Raw genomic sequence first — 15,236 nt, forward strand, 5'->3', positions numbered from 1 at the left:
CACACACTTTCTCTCCAGTCTTTCATCTCCCATTAGCAGAGAAGAGGGGAGGTACAAAGGACACACACACACACACACACATATACACACATACAGACAGACACACATATAGACAAACACACAGTTTTGTCCTCTTTGTCCTCCTTTCTTTCTATGTCAGAATCTATCTTTCTCTCTCTCATGCTCCTCCCCTCTCTATCTCTCTCTCACACACACACACACACACACACACACACACACACACACACACACACATGCACACTCTCTCTCTCTCTTCCCCTCTCTCCCCCTCTCTCTCTCTCTCTCTCTCTCTCTCTCTCTCTCCTCTCTCAAGCTCTCTCTTTCTTTCTCTATCTCTCTCTCTACCCCCATCTCTCTCTTTCTCTCTCTGTCTATCTCCTCTCTCAAGCTCTCTCTTTCGTTCTCTATCTCTCTCTCTACCCCTCTCTCTTTCCTCTCCTCTCTGACACACACATGTATTGCTGGGGGCCAGGCAGGCTAATTGAGTGGTGCCCTGGGTGCTGTAGTAATGTGTGCTGAGTGTTAGGAGCCTGACACACACACACGCACCCACGCACCCACACACACACACACACACACACACACACACACACACACACACACACACACACACACACACACACAGATGCTCTCACTGTGGTCTTGGAGGAGGGCTGCAGGGCAGAACAGTAGCAGGCCCCAGAGAGCCAGTTAGCCCTCCCCTTAGTCACTGTTAGATCACACACACACACACACGCGCACGCACGCACGCACGCACGCACGCACACACACACACACACACACACACACACACACACACACACACACACACACACACACACACACACACACACACACACACACACACACACACACACACACACACACACACACACACACACACACACACACACACACACACACACACCTACACACACACACACACACACACACACACACACACACACACACACACACACACACACAGAGGCAGGGCCGGACTGGGGAAATCATTCAGGCCAGGAAATATAGTGCCAAATATAGCCCCAGTCAGGCCGCGTGTAGCTTTATGCCAAGCAAGCAGTGCAAAAATTTACCGTAGTGGCATGCAGTAATGCGCCTTTCATTTTCCGCCGCCCAGCGCCCAGGTCGCGCGGAAATAGGCTGTCTATTGCCATTCTCTTTGACAAACTCTAACCTTAACCAGCTCCTTAACAACGCCTAAACTTAACCGTTCTAACCTTAACCAACTCCGAAACAATGCCTAACCTTAACCTTAACCTTAATTATGCCTAACCTTAACCATAGAAATTATATTGCCATTCTCTTTGACAAACTCTAACCTTAACCAGCTCCTTAACAGCGCCTAAACTTAACCGTTCTAACCTTAACCAACTCCGAAACAATGCCTAACCTTACCGTTAAAAAAAAATCACGTTAAAAAATATTTTCGATGGGATTCGAACTCGCCAGCAAACAAGCCATAGGATCCACAGCCATGTGTCCTTGCCAATTGAGCTATTTGCTAGATACTGAATAAGGGGCGGTGACTTATATATATTGAGCTCCGCTCGTGTCGGATCTCATGCGCATGCGCGGGCACCTCGCGCGAGCACGCCGGCGCACGCACGCACCTGAGCGAGCACGCCGCCGCCGGTGCACGCACGGTAGCATTTGTCTGAAAAGAAGGGCGCTTTACCGCACTAGCGTGCGGTGACGAATGCGGAAGCATTTTTGCACTGCTTGCTTGGCATTAACGTACAGGCAGTCAGGCCCTACAGGTGAATTGTTGTGGTTTTCCGGACGTATTATGTGGTAGGTGCGCGAAAGTTACCATACAGTAGCTCAGCGACGGAAGGTCCGATTGTTCAGGAGACTCAGGTGCATACAAATGTGATCATGGTCATGTCTCTAGTACACCCACAACCTGACCTACGAGCGAATCTATGAAGGGGAGCAAGATATGGCAGGAGAAAACTCAGTTTTTTAACAAAAGCACTCCATACCTTCAGGAGGAGATAACCACTAATAAGCTACAGGACATGCATACTGTTGCATGGGCAGTATTCATACTATTTTACCATATCAGGAGCAAAATGTATATACTCTCTTTTTAGACTCTTTTTGTACTCACAAACAGTACTGTATATTTGTAGATCTGGTATGTCATAAATGTCTAGATGTAACAGTACTGTCTATCTGTATGTCATGTATGTGTCATATACAGGGCACGAAATTAGAGCCTGCCACCCGCCAATGGCGGGCATATTTTAGGTTTGGCGAGTGACACTGAGAGGTCTGCCCGCCACCTGGCGTGTAGTTCATATCGATACTCTTATTTTGAAAATCCTGTGCGGGTCTCTTTTCCGCCCCAAGCGCAGCTCCAGTCATAATATCGATGGCTCCGGCAGTTAGCAACGTTCGGTTCAGGGTTTCCGTTAGAAAAAATTGTTGACGGCCTCAGTGTCCGGTAGATTTCAATCTACCGGTCAAATGAGAGAAATTCCGGTCAGAGTTTATTGAGCTTAAAAACAATTGATAGGCAAAAGAATGACAACAAAACAAAAGAATGACATCATCAAGGCATGTAGATTTATAATATTTTTACTTAAAACTAGGCTACTTTTGCGTATAAAGTCATTATATTCCAAATAAAATAAGTCCCGAGACTCGTGCTGCTGCCGACTTTAAATAAAATAGGTGTCTGTGGGCAGTCGCCCGACATTAATAAACAACAGTCTGTTATAATCACATTTTTATGAGCTAACGAATTCCGTTATATTGGACATTTGTATTAATTATATCAAGCGAAGAACTGAGAAATTTGGCAGAGAGAGATGGCAACATTATCGTGGGTTTGCGTGACGACTCTCTCTCTCTCCACCTCCCAATGACTTATTTGCGAGAGCAGGGTTAGAAATTAACATTTTTTTTCAAGGGCTTTTTTTGCCCCCCTTAATTGCTTTTCGGGGGCTTTTTTTTGTATTTCGGGGGCACTGAATTTTTATGATGAAAATTAACATAAGGATTATAAAACATTGTTGACACTTTTTTTTACAGTCTTCGTCCCTATGTTTGATAATGTAATGTTAATGTCTCCATATATAGGGCTCTACGCTAACCTTTTTCCCAAGGAGCACATGTGCTCCTAAATAAAATGTTAATAAATAAAATCTAAATAAAAATTTAGGAGCACACAAAGAAATTTAGGAGCACAGTGAAAATTGTTCAAGTAACACAGAGTTTATTAACTATTTATCTCATGCATTATTATACTGTGCGTGTGCACACTATGAATTGAAAATGGGGGACCCTGATGTAAACAAGACGAAAGTCTTTCTCTGGTCTGCATCCCCTTAACTTGTGTGTATTGAGCTGTACTGTATTGTACCCATTCTGCAATCTGTTAATAAAGTTTTCAATCAATCAAACGCAAAGGATATCGGTTGTCAAGCTGCTTTTGTATGTTGTAGTGTTGTTATGATACCAACATTTTGACTTTGATACAGATAGGAAAGGTAATGGAATATATTATTAGATGACAGAACATTGAAAATTCTTTATACAATTATTTAATTCATTATGAAATAGAAATTCCGTTTTTGGGTGGAACGTTTGTTGCAACGAGGGAGGAGGCGGGGACCGCTGCGTGTTACACACAACACGGAGAAATGGTCTAGCTGCTTCGGTGCGTCGTTAACGTTAACGTCGGAAGAAATTCCCCACTAAGCCCTAAATTCAGAGCAGAGCAGTATCCTAATGACTTTTATGCTTCAGTCGATAAGGTGTTTTGCGAATTCTGTCAACATACCGTGGGGACTGGACCCGCAAAAACACGTGCGAATATCACTTCAAAAGCCATGTCAGCCGGATTCCTCTCTTTCTCCTCGTCTATCTTTTGCTCAAAATAAAAATGAATGGGCTTCATGGCTGGCTGATTTTTTTGCGTTGTCTGATTCTGAATGTATAACTTGCCTAAGCCGGTACCGTGACTTTGTTTTCGGGCGCTACTGTGATTGGACGTTTATGCGCCTTGTGTAATGTGGGACTATTATAACAGCGGAGCTGTTTTGTAATCGTCACTCGTCTCGAGTAAATGATTTTTCCGGGTGGCGCACACACACATATTATTAGGGCCAAATACAAGGGAAATGCTCGCACTGTAGATCATATATATAATTATATATATAATTAGTAAACTGTCGGGGGCATTTTCTGCCCCCCTTAACTGATATTCGGGGGCATTTTGTCCATTTTCAAGGGCATTTTGCCCCGAGCCCCCGTTAATTTCGAACCCTGTGCGAGAGTATGTCGATGCAGAGCAGCAGATTCAGCTGTTATTGGCTCTTTTCCGGGGACCGCACAGCAGCGCCCCCCACCCAACATTGAATTGAAAATGGCTGAATTGGAGTACTGCTGGAGTACTGCATTGTGCTGCTGCTGCTCCGGCTCTGCAGCTTCACAAAAGTTCGCACACCCAGCACTAAGCTCTCGCTGACAACGTCGTTGTCATTATTAGAAGCAACGATGAAACAAATGTAATGATTGTTTCGTTCATCGCATAGGCTATTTAATTTTAGCCTATTTTAATACAATTCAAATAATCAAATTGTGCTTAGACTCAGGGAATTATTTTCACCGGACATTAAGACCGGAGAGATTAAATATGTCGGACTTCAACAGATTTTGCCGGTCAAATACCGGTAATTACCGGCTAACGGAAACGCTGGTTCGGTTCATATGATACTCTTATTTTGAAAAAACCTGTGGCAACGAGTCATATCCGCCCCAGTCCGTGCTTCTGCTCGTATCAACACAGAGGTAGTCTGCTCTAGTCGCGGACCTCCGTGAGCTAACGTTACTGTTTAAACAATGACCCAGTCAACTATTCACTTTTAGTTTAATACATGAGGCATTGTGTAACAGTATCTAGCTGGCTAGCTACTGATAGCTGCTGATATCAACAAATGCTCCAGCAATAGTCGAGTGCATAATACCTCCGTTGAAGTCTGTTCGCTTGGTCGGCAACGTTAGCTCACGTTAGCTCTATGTGTCCCAGTAAACTAAATAGTTCACTGAGGCGTTGTCTTAACGTTATCTAGCTGGCTAGCAGTAGCTACAGATAGCTCCTGATATCAATGTCTTATAACATTGATTCGATGCGTATTCGAGCTGAGGGCATGCTCAATGTGATTTGACCAATAGGGTCCAGCTGCAGCGCCGGAGAATCCTGGCTGCATCTGGAGGCTACTAAGTATACACACAGACAGTAGAGCTGTTTGTAGATAGCGAGAAGTCACTTCAGAGAGAGAGAGAGAGAGTACAAATTTAACTCTGGCCTCTTTAAGTGTCTATTCTTCAACGTAATAGCTTATCTACTTGAAATGTACTGAATTTTTTTTTATATATGTGACACAAAAATGCGTTTTTTTTTGGCCGGTAAGAAATATGCTTGGCAGGTAGAATTTTCCCATCTACCCGCCACTGGCCGGTGAGTCAAAAAGTTAATTTCGTGCCCTGGTCATATATGTTATGATGAATTGAAAATGGGGGACCCTGATGTAAACAAGACCAAAGTCTTTCTTTGGTCTGCATCCCCTTAACAATTGTGTGTATTGAGCTGTACTGTATTGTACCTAGAAATGACCCCCGGACCCCGGTTCTAAATGGGAACCGGTACTATATTAGAAAAGACCGGAGTATTTATAAGCTCAGACGTCATCGGTACTGCTATCGGTACTCGAGAAATTATTAGAGTTAGAGTTAGAGTTTTTTTTTTAGGAATTTAAACGTTGCAAACTAATCTTGTTGGCCCTCGGTCTCTCTCTGCCTGCGCGAGGAGCGGGCTGTGCTCACACACACACTCACTCACACACACACACACACACACACACACACACACACAGGTGCTGTTGTAGGCTACAGAGTACAGACAGCTCTGCTCTCATCATGGCGGACAGAACAAAACGTTCAAAAGTCTGGGTCTATTTTACTAAAGTCGATGCGGACAACGCTCGTTGCCACAAGTGCAACAAGACATTTGCCAGTAATGTATAAGCGCTGGTACTTGTCAATGTGGCTGGCGGGGAGCTAACGTTATTAGCCTGAGCTCCGAGTAGAATAATGGCTGACAATCCGGAAGTAAATAAACGAACGAGAGCTTCCGATTGGTGGTAAGAAGAAGAGGTGGGTGCAAGCGGTGTGACGTAATTGGCAGATCGACTGTCAATCAAAATAGTATTGTATGACTCCAACTTTTTTATCTTACATTTGTTGTTAATTATAAAAAGTCTATAATTCAGACACATTTAAAACATTGCTGCTGCTGTTGCTGCTGAAGAAATAATATTTATTTATATTTATATAGTTATATAAAAGAATAATAAAGCAATGTCGATTCTGTTCTTAATTAATTGTTTTTTTCCCTGCAAAATAATAAAAAAAAACGATAAGAGTATCGATAAAGTACCGAACCGTTAAGCAGTATCGATAAGAGTAGTAGTATCGATAAAATCCTAACGGTACCCATCCCTAATTGTACCCATTCTGCAATCTGGTAATAAAAATTTCAATCAATCAATCAATCAATTGCAAATTGCGAGCCAACTGCTCTGCCAGATGTCAGGAGCAAATTGCACACCGTATGGGTGTGTTTGTGCTAGTATATAATTTGTGCAATATCTTTAGTGAATAGGTCCATGGAGAACATAGCCGCTCTTTGTGAAATTGCCCCTCAGAATCAATATGTATCGAATAATCAATATTTCTGACAACACTAATACACACACACACACACATCTTGGCATAAACCCACACAAACACACAATCACATACTCATAATCTCTCTTCAAACACATACTTGTCTTCCCTCTTTCCTCCCCCGCTCTCCGCTCTTCTCCCTTCCTCTCTTCTCTTCTCTTCTCATCTCCTCCCCTTTTCTCCTCTCCTCTCTTCTCTTTTCTCTTCTTTTCTCTTCTCTTCTCTTCTCTTCTCTCTTCTCTTCTCTTCTCTTCTCTTCTCTTCTCTTCTCTTCTCTTCTCTTCTCTTCTCTTCTCTTCTCTTCTCTTCTCTTCTCTTCTCTTCTCTTCTCTTCTCTTCTCTTCTCTTCTCATCTCTTCTCATCTCCTCCTCTTATCCTCTCATCTCTCTTCTCCTCTCCTATCCTCTCCTCTCTTCTCCTCTTCTCTTTTCTTCTCTTCTCCTCCTCTCTTATATTCTCTTTTCCTCTCCTCTCCTCTCTTCGCCTCTCCTATTTTTTCTCTTCTCATCTCCTCTCCTCTCTTCTCTTCTCCTCTCATCCTCTCCATTTCCAAACAGCCTCTCATCCTCTCCATTCCTCCCCCTCTCCCCTGACGATAGCTCCTCCTCCCAGAGGAGACAGCGTAGTAGAAGAAAGGTGAACGAGAGGAAAGAGAGTCAAGTGGAATGGAGGAGAAGAAAAGGGATTACAAAAAGGAATAGAATAGGGATGCCCCGATCACGTTTTTTGCCACCGATACCGATCACCGATCGTAAGAAATTAAAAATTATTTTATATAAAAAGTTTTTTTTTTTTTTTTTTTTTTATAAAATATATATATTATATAATTAGACTTGTACTTGTATTATCTGCGAGACATCGCCACCACGCAACAAGTCAAAATGCTCGCTATCTCCACTGTCTGTGTGTACATACTCTGCTTTGATCAAATCACATTCGGCTCTGCAGATTTACCCTAGGCTCTGCAGATATACCCTACTCCCTCAGCTATCCCCGTTAATGACTGCGACGCAAGCCGGGCTTCGAATATGCATCGAATGAGTGTTATAAGACATTGATATCAGGAGCTGTCTGTAGCTACTGCTAGCCGGAAATATAACGTTAAGACAACGCCTCAGTGAACTATTTAGTTGAATGGGACATTTCGTTTTGAACAGTGAGCTAAGCTAACGTGAGCTAACAGAGGTATCATACACTAGTACTAGATAACTAGACTATTGCTGGAGCATTTGTTGATATCAGGAGCTATCAGTAGCTAGCCGGCTAGATACCGTTCAGTTAGACAATGCCTCATCATGTATTAAACTAAAAGTGAATAGTTGACTGGGTCATTTTGTAGCGGTAGCTAACGTTAGCTCATGGAGGTCCCGTCCCACTAGACTAGACTAGACCCGTGTTTACATGCGTGCGGGAGGAGCTGGAGGAGGAGCAGACGCGCAGCACTGTGTGCAGCTCCCGGTGTCTGAGACAGAACTCAGCGAGTGAGATCTGTTTTGACGATCGGCGAAAATAAAACAGTAACGATAGCTAGGTAGCTAACGTTAGCTCAGGTCGAATGCACTATCTAGACTCAGCGTGTTTACAAACTCTACACGGGTACGGGCGGGGCTAGGGAGGAGGAGCAGTTTGCGGGTCCTGTGCGTCTGAGACAAGCGAGTGAGATATCCACTTGATCAGTTTCCGCGATCGGCGAATATGACTCATTATCGGAATTTCCCGATTGCATATTTATACTGATTATCGGCCGATAACGATCGATGGCCGATCGATCGGGGCATCCCTAGAATAGAATGATAGAATAGAATAAAATAGAACAAAATCAAATGTGATAGAATAGAATGCAATCAACCGATACAATTAAATATCCAGTTCAGAAACAACTTTCCGTTCAGAATAATTGCCTCACAGACAGTGGTGCGTTATTGAAATCATCTGGGGTTGCACGCACCTAATGGCGCCACGTGCACGCGCGCTCCCGGCGTGTGCGCGCGCTCCCGCGAATGCGCATTTAATGTCCCCTCGCTTGAGCACAGACTAAAGACAGTGCCTAATTGCCTCTACGAATGGAATGTAACACATGTCATTCACAACAAGTTAGGTGTGAATGTATCTGAGAACGTATTTAACACACCTGACGACCGGTGCTATTGATATGCAAATAGCGAGTACCATGAAGAACGCATGCTTGCTCACAGACACACACAAAGGGTACAATGAGAACATGACCTCACATACAGTGCATTCATATGATGTGCTCTGTATAGAATAGAGTAGAGTAGAGTAGAGAATAATGGGAAATTGCCTTAATCACACATTATAAAACATAATCTTAGAATATTCTAGTCATTAAGTGACCTCATTCATCTGCAGCGGATTAACTCACCCGATAAATAACAGTTGCATGCCCCCATGGTTCTTGAAATATCAAGAACCATTAAAAGGTGAAAGTGAAACTTAACACAAGTGTTTAGTGCCCATGTGGCACTCTTCTGACACTTTGTGCCCATGTTGCAGAATCTTTCAGAATGCTTTCTAGGTACTCGGAAGGGTGTGTGTTCCGGTTTGCTAGGCGTGTGGGGCCCAGGTGCAGTGCAGAACAGAGACGTGTGGGGCCCAGGTGCAGTGCAGAACAGAGACGACCAGAGACAGATGTTGATTTTCGAATAAAGCACTGCGTCTTTAATTAGAATAGCTGAATGCACATGCACACGATGGTGATAAACAAAAGGGGAGAAATCTCTGTCTCCAAAACACGCTAAATCTGAATCATAATACACAGGAACTCATCACAGTAATCGAGAAAAACAAAGAGGAGAAAGCCAGGTCTCCAAAACACACTAAAGAGTAAATCCGTCAAACGACGGTGCTGCATATACATAGGATAAGAATAATCCTTTAACAACGAAATACAATCAGCAATCAAAATGGCACGGCGATTCAAAACATTGTGAACAAACGTATCCTCCGTGGCAAGGAGCGATAAGACTAAACATGTGGGTATACTCACGGACAGTTTCAGTGATCGACTGACGGTGTTTGTGTAACACAGAAGAGAATATAAAGAGACATTTAATGAGTCACACCAGGTACAAATGAGTGTAATTAGGACAGGTAGACAGGGCAATTACCCACCAGGTAACGCTAGAGGTTTGCTCCCTGAGGAGAGCAAACCCCAAACGTTACAGGTGTGTAGTTGTTGAATGTAGCATTGTAGCTTAGCTAACTGTGTGACAGAAAGCAACACACACATGAAACAACCAACCCAACCACTGAACCAACCAACCAACCACCCAACCAACCAACCAAATAAACAAATAACTAACCAACCCACCAAACACCCAAACAACCAACCAACCAAATAACCAACCAACCAACCAACAACCAACCAACCAACCAACTAACTAACTAACCAACAACCCAACCAACCAACCAACCAACCAACCAACCAACCAACCAACCAACCAACCAACCAACTAACCAACAACCCAACCAACCAAATAAACAAATAACTAACCAACCCACCAAACACCCAAACAACCAACCAACCAAATAACCAACCAACCAACCAACCAAATAAACAAATAACTAACCAACCCACCAAACACCCAAACAACCAACCAACCAAATAACCAACTAATCTCCCACCCACCCAACCAACCAACCAACCAACCAACCAACTAACCAACAACCCAACCAACCAACCAACCAACTAACCAACAACCCAACCAACCCACCAACGAATTATACATAATAAAATGGCATTTTCCAGCTAAAGAAAGAAATACACATCCAATTTCTGATCACCATAAAAATGTTGCAGACCTTGCAAGAAATAAAGTCAAATATATAGATATTAGAAACACTTTCACTGCATATGGAAAACATGCTAATAATGACCCCCCTCTCCTACCCCCTCTCCTCCCCCTCCTCCCCTTCTCTCTCTTCCCTCCATCTCTCTCTGTACTTTTTTCTTACCATCTCTCCCATTTCTCCCTCCTTCACTCGCCTCATTCATCTCTTTCATACAGATTCACACACACACACACACACACACACAGACACACACAGACACACACACAGACACACAGACACAAACACTCTCTGTCTCTCATTTAAATGTGACTATTTATCATGTGCCCTTAATGAGACAGGGGGATGGATATATGTTGGAAGATGCCACCAGAGAGAGAACGAGAGAGAGAGAATGAGAGATAGAGAATGAGATACAGAGAGAGAAATTGAGATAGAGATAGAATGAGAGAGAGAGAGAATCAGACAAATACCGTGAGAAATATATATCGGTCTCTCACTGTATTTCTCTTTCTCCCCCCTTGCTCTCTCTCCCACTCTCTCTCCCTCCCTCCATCCCTCCCTCCCTCCCTCCCTCCCTCCCTCCCTCCCTCCCTCCCTCCCTCCCTCTCTCTCTCTCTCGCTCTCTCTTTCTCTCCCTCCCACTCTTTCTCAACATCTCTCTCTCTCTAGCCCTCAGTCTTTATGTATACGGAGCCAAATGGTGATGTCACACTGAATAACGCTCACTGCCCAGACCTTCCCCTCCCCTACAAATGTCTGTGTGTGTGTGTATGTGTGTGTGTGTGTGTGTGCGTGTGTGTGTGTGTGTGCGTGCGTGTGTGCGTGCGTGCGTGTGTGTGTGTGTGTGTGTGTGTATAGTGTGCCGTCAGCACTTACACATTTGCTGAACATACAACATACAATATTTAACTGACTCATCAGTGTGGCCTCTGGGTATGCCCCGCGTGTATTATCGTGTACATTTGGGTCTATTAGTGTGTATGTGTGTGGTGTTATGTCCGTGTATACACAATATAATTGCAAAATGTGCGTGTGTGTGTGTGTGTGTGTGTGTGTGTGTGTGTGTGTGTGTGTGTGTGTGTGTGTGTGTGTGTGTGTGTGTGTGTGTGTGTAAACAGACAGTACTAGGCTAATGATTTCCCCATTAGAGCTACAGTATAGCCCCAGTGTCTGTCTGACTTACTCACACACACACACACACACACACACACACACACACACACACACACACACACACACACACACACACACACACACACACACACACACACACACACACACACACACACACTGGAAAAGTCTGGGTGTGGAAGTGAATGAATAACGCTCTCCCCTTCGCCACTACCCACCGTTGAACTGACCCGTGAGCAAGGCACTTAACCCCCTAAGTGGTCCCCAGGCGCAGGGCTGTGGCTGCCCACTGCTCCTGACATGGTGAAGACGGGTCCAGCGTAGAGGACACATTCCTGGTAGGAAATAGAAATAGAAATAGAAATACTTTATTTATCCCGAGGGAAATTTGGCACTACAAATCGCTCACAGTAGTGATGCGAAATGTGAAAATTGTGGCCAATACCGATATTAATATTGCTGTTCTGGCCGATACCGATATTTACCGATGTCGATATCTCTGTATAGAAAACACTTTTTTATGATAATCAAATAAAGAGCTATTTTCCAAAACGCTTATTTTTTTTCTTTTGTAATTTATTTTCAGAAATGAATGATATTTTGAAACAATTTAAGACCAAAACATGTTAAATAAAAATTAATATTTAAATAAAAATACATTTTTATAAAGGATACAAGTGTGTCCTGAGACCTGAATTCACACTATGGATAAGCCAACCCTGAGTATTCTCACTAGACATCTAACTCACTTGAGACCAAGTCACTGTATTCTGTGAACATTGTACAACAGTTAAAAACTTTAAAGTAGTAGGCCTTAAATGGCCAAAGCCAAAAGTATTGGTATTTATAAGCATTTATAAGGTAAAATGTGAAAATGGAGCCAGAACAAACTGGACTGAACAGACACTGGCTTTTGCAGTCTTCTGAACTGTAAGTACAGTAACTGCCCAGTACTTTAGGGTTAGGCCTAACCCTTGGCCTTCCCGGGCTTTGTAAGCAGACGGATGTTATGCTTAACAAACAGGAGCATTTCTGCTCTCTCTGTACCGATCCTATTTCTCTTTTCACTGACAACATTTGAAGCGGCAGAGAAGAGACATTCACTATCCACGCTAGTGCAAGGAGCGGACAGGTACTTGCGTGCCACTGAGGCGAGGGCAGGGAAGCGGGTCATGTTGCTTTGCCAGCAATGCAGCGGGCTCACGTTTCTGGGGATGGTGGGCTCACTCAGGTAACCATGCACCTAAAAGAAATATAGACAAGTCAAGTGTATAAATATACATCTCTGGCAAATCATCAGGAAATTATTATTCAACATTTGCATTCATGACACCAAATGAAATAAAATAACTGTTCATTCAATTATCTATTTTTCTTGTGAGGCCCAAACTCTGAATTCAGAAAACTGTATAAGTCCCAGTATATGTAGGCCTTCTTTCTGGATTCTCCATTCAGTAAACATGCCGTCAAACGCACTGGCTATGGCGATACCTGGAATAAAATAATTTTGAAAAACGTTTAATCAAAGACACGTTAGCTAGCTGGCACATGATATAATACATGGGTTTCTTGGCAACGTCCCAATACGATGCACGCAAGTCTCGGCGCAGAAAGCAGCTGAGACCCCATAGAGAAGCATAGAGAGACTCTGAAATACTTTTTAGCTATCAGATAGTTGTTAGTTAACGTTAGAGCTAGCTAGCTTGCTTGATAGCTGCTACCGCTAATCTTTCTGCCCCGGTTTTGCATACACACCAAACATTGTGAACAAGAAACCCATGTATAGACATAGGCTAAATGGCAAAAGAAATTGCCAGGCCTACCTGTATGCGAGCCAGGGAAGTCTTGGGCATGTAACACAGCTCTCCTCATCTCGAAGTTTTCAACGATCCACTGAGCCGTGAGGCTCAACCTGCTTGTTTGGTTGAGGTCTGAACTCCAGATATCCGTTGTAAAACTGATGTCATTGACATTGCTGTCGACTGTCGAGTAACTTGTGGACGTGGGTGGCTACGATATCATGTAAGGCAGGCAGGGAGACATCTGCAAAGTAACGACGACTTGGCTTGTCATAGCTGGGCTCAGCGACCTCAAGCACCTCGCTGAATCCTTCGTCTTCCACTACTGAAAACGGTTGGTCATCAACAGTGATCATCTTTGGGGCGCCCAAGTGGCGAACCATGTAACGTGCTGCGTCGCGATGCGGCCAACCCGGGTTCGATTCCCGGACCCAGCGTCCTTTGCCGAATGTCTTCCCCCCGCTCTGTCTCCCGTTCTTCCTCTCTCTCTCACTCTACCGGACTGGCCGGTAGTAAAAACAAAAACAAAAATCGACCAAAAAAATAAAATAAAATAAAAACAGTGATCATCTTTATTATTGCCATGGTCAATGCCTTTGGCTTCGGGTGGTTCTTGTGGAATTTCTTGGTATTTTCCAGCGCTTGTTCTATGGGGCTACCGACTGGTGCAGCTGCCGTAGCTTTCTTCCGCTGCTTGTTAGCATTAGCTAGTTTCTCATATTCTTTGTAGGCTTCGGGATGCTTGTTTTTTAAGTGTGTTATCAAATTGGTTGTATTGAACGATTTGACACTAACTCCCCCTCGCATCACCCGGCCCTCACAATCATTGCATACAGCATAGCGAGGATGCTCTTCATACACTTTGAAGAATGACCAAACACATGACATCGCTGCTCCCTCACCAAAGGCAAAGTCAAACTGAATTTTTTCGCCGCCTCCAGCACGTACTTCGGCGCTCGTGCAAAAACAAACATCCCCGCCCCCACACTCACATCTAAGCCTACACACACGTCAAATACACAGGAATGGTTATCAGCCTGTTCACATTGGCCCTATTTTGACATCGGAACGATACCGATGTGTAAATCTTTTTTTCCCGGCGGCCGATATATCGCGCACCACTAGCTCACAGTAAACAGTAAACATTTGGGTAGACGAAAACAAAAGTCACGAATAAGAATAAAAAGAAACCTAAGAATAAAATACATGTAAATATACTGTGGTGCTATAGAAATACATCTAAACTGAAAAGAATGTTGGACACATTTTGACGAGGAAGGTAGGCCATATTGCGTTGTGCTGTATACTTTCACAACATACAGCTTCGACATTTCTTAGTTTTTCCCTGGAAGGAGGCTGTATTATTGACAATGGAGCTCATTAGCTATGTTTACCGTTGTTTGTTTGTTTATTTAAAACATTCAATGCCAGGCCCAAACCGTTTAATTAATTAAACATGCATACATATGTTTTCAAAGACTTAAGCGCTACCTAATGTGCAAATGCCTTCCCTATGAATTTGCAAGTAAAATTAAGCAAATACTGTGATGATGATAAACAAATATTGTTGACACGGTGACCCACCGTTTGGTTTCCGGTACAACTTGTAAAACATGTCCAGTTTGTTGCATGCTGAATAAAGACCCCCTAAAAGAGGTCCTGCATTATTATTATGAAAGGGTTATGATTGTAACTGGTGACAGTCCTAGCAGGGGTGTGAATACGGGAGTGGG

General features: G+C 43.4%; 1 protein-coding gene across 1 annotated transcript in view; it reads left to right on the plus strand.

The window, feature by feature from the left end:
- cacna1aa (calcium channel, voltage-dependent, P/Q type, alpha 1A subunit, a) overlaps nt 1–15,236 on the plus strand; it is a gene marked incomplete at both ends in the record, with an annotated part of 229,070 nt that overhangs the window by 54,406 nt on the left and 159,428 nt on the right.

The sequence above is a fragment of the Notolepis coatsorum genome (assembly GCF_963971535.1).
Source record: "Notolepis coatsorum genome assembly, chromosome: 14".
Classification (NCBI taxonomy): Eukaryota; Metazoa; Chordata; class Actinopteri; order Aulopiformes; family Paralepididae; genus Notolepis; species Notolepis coatsorum.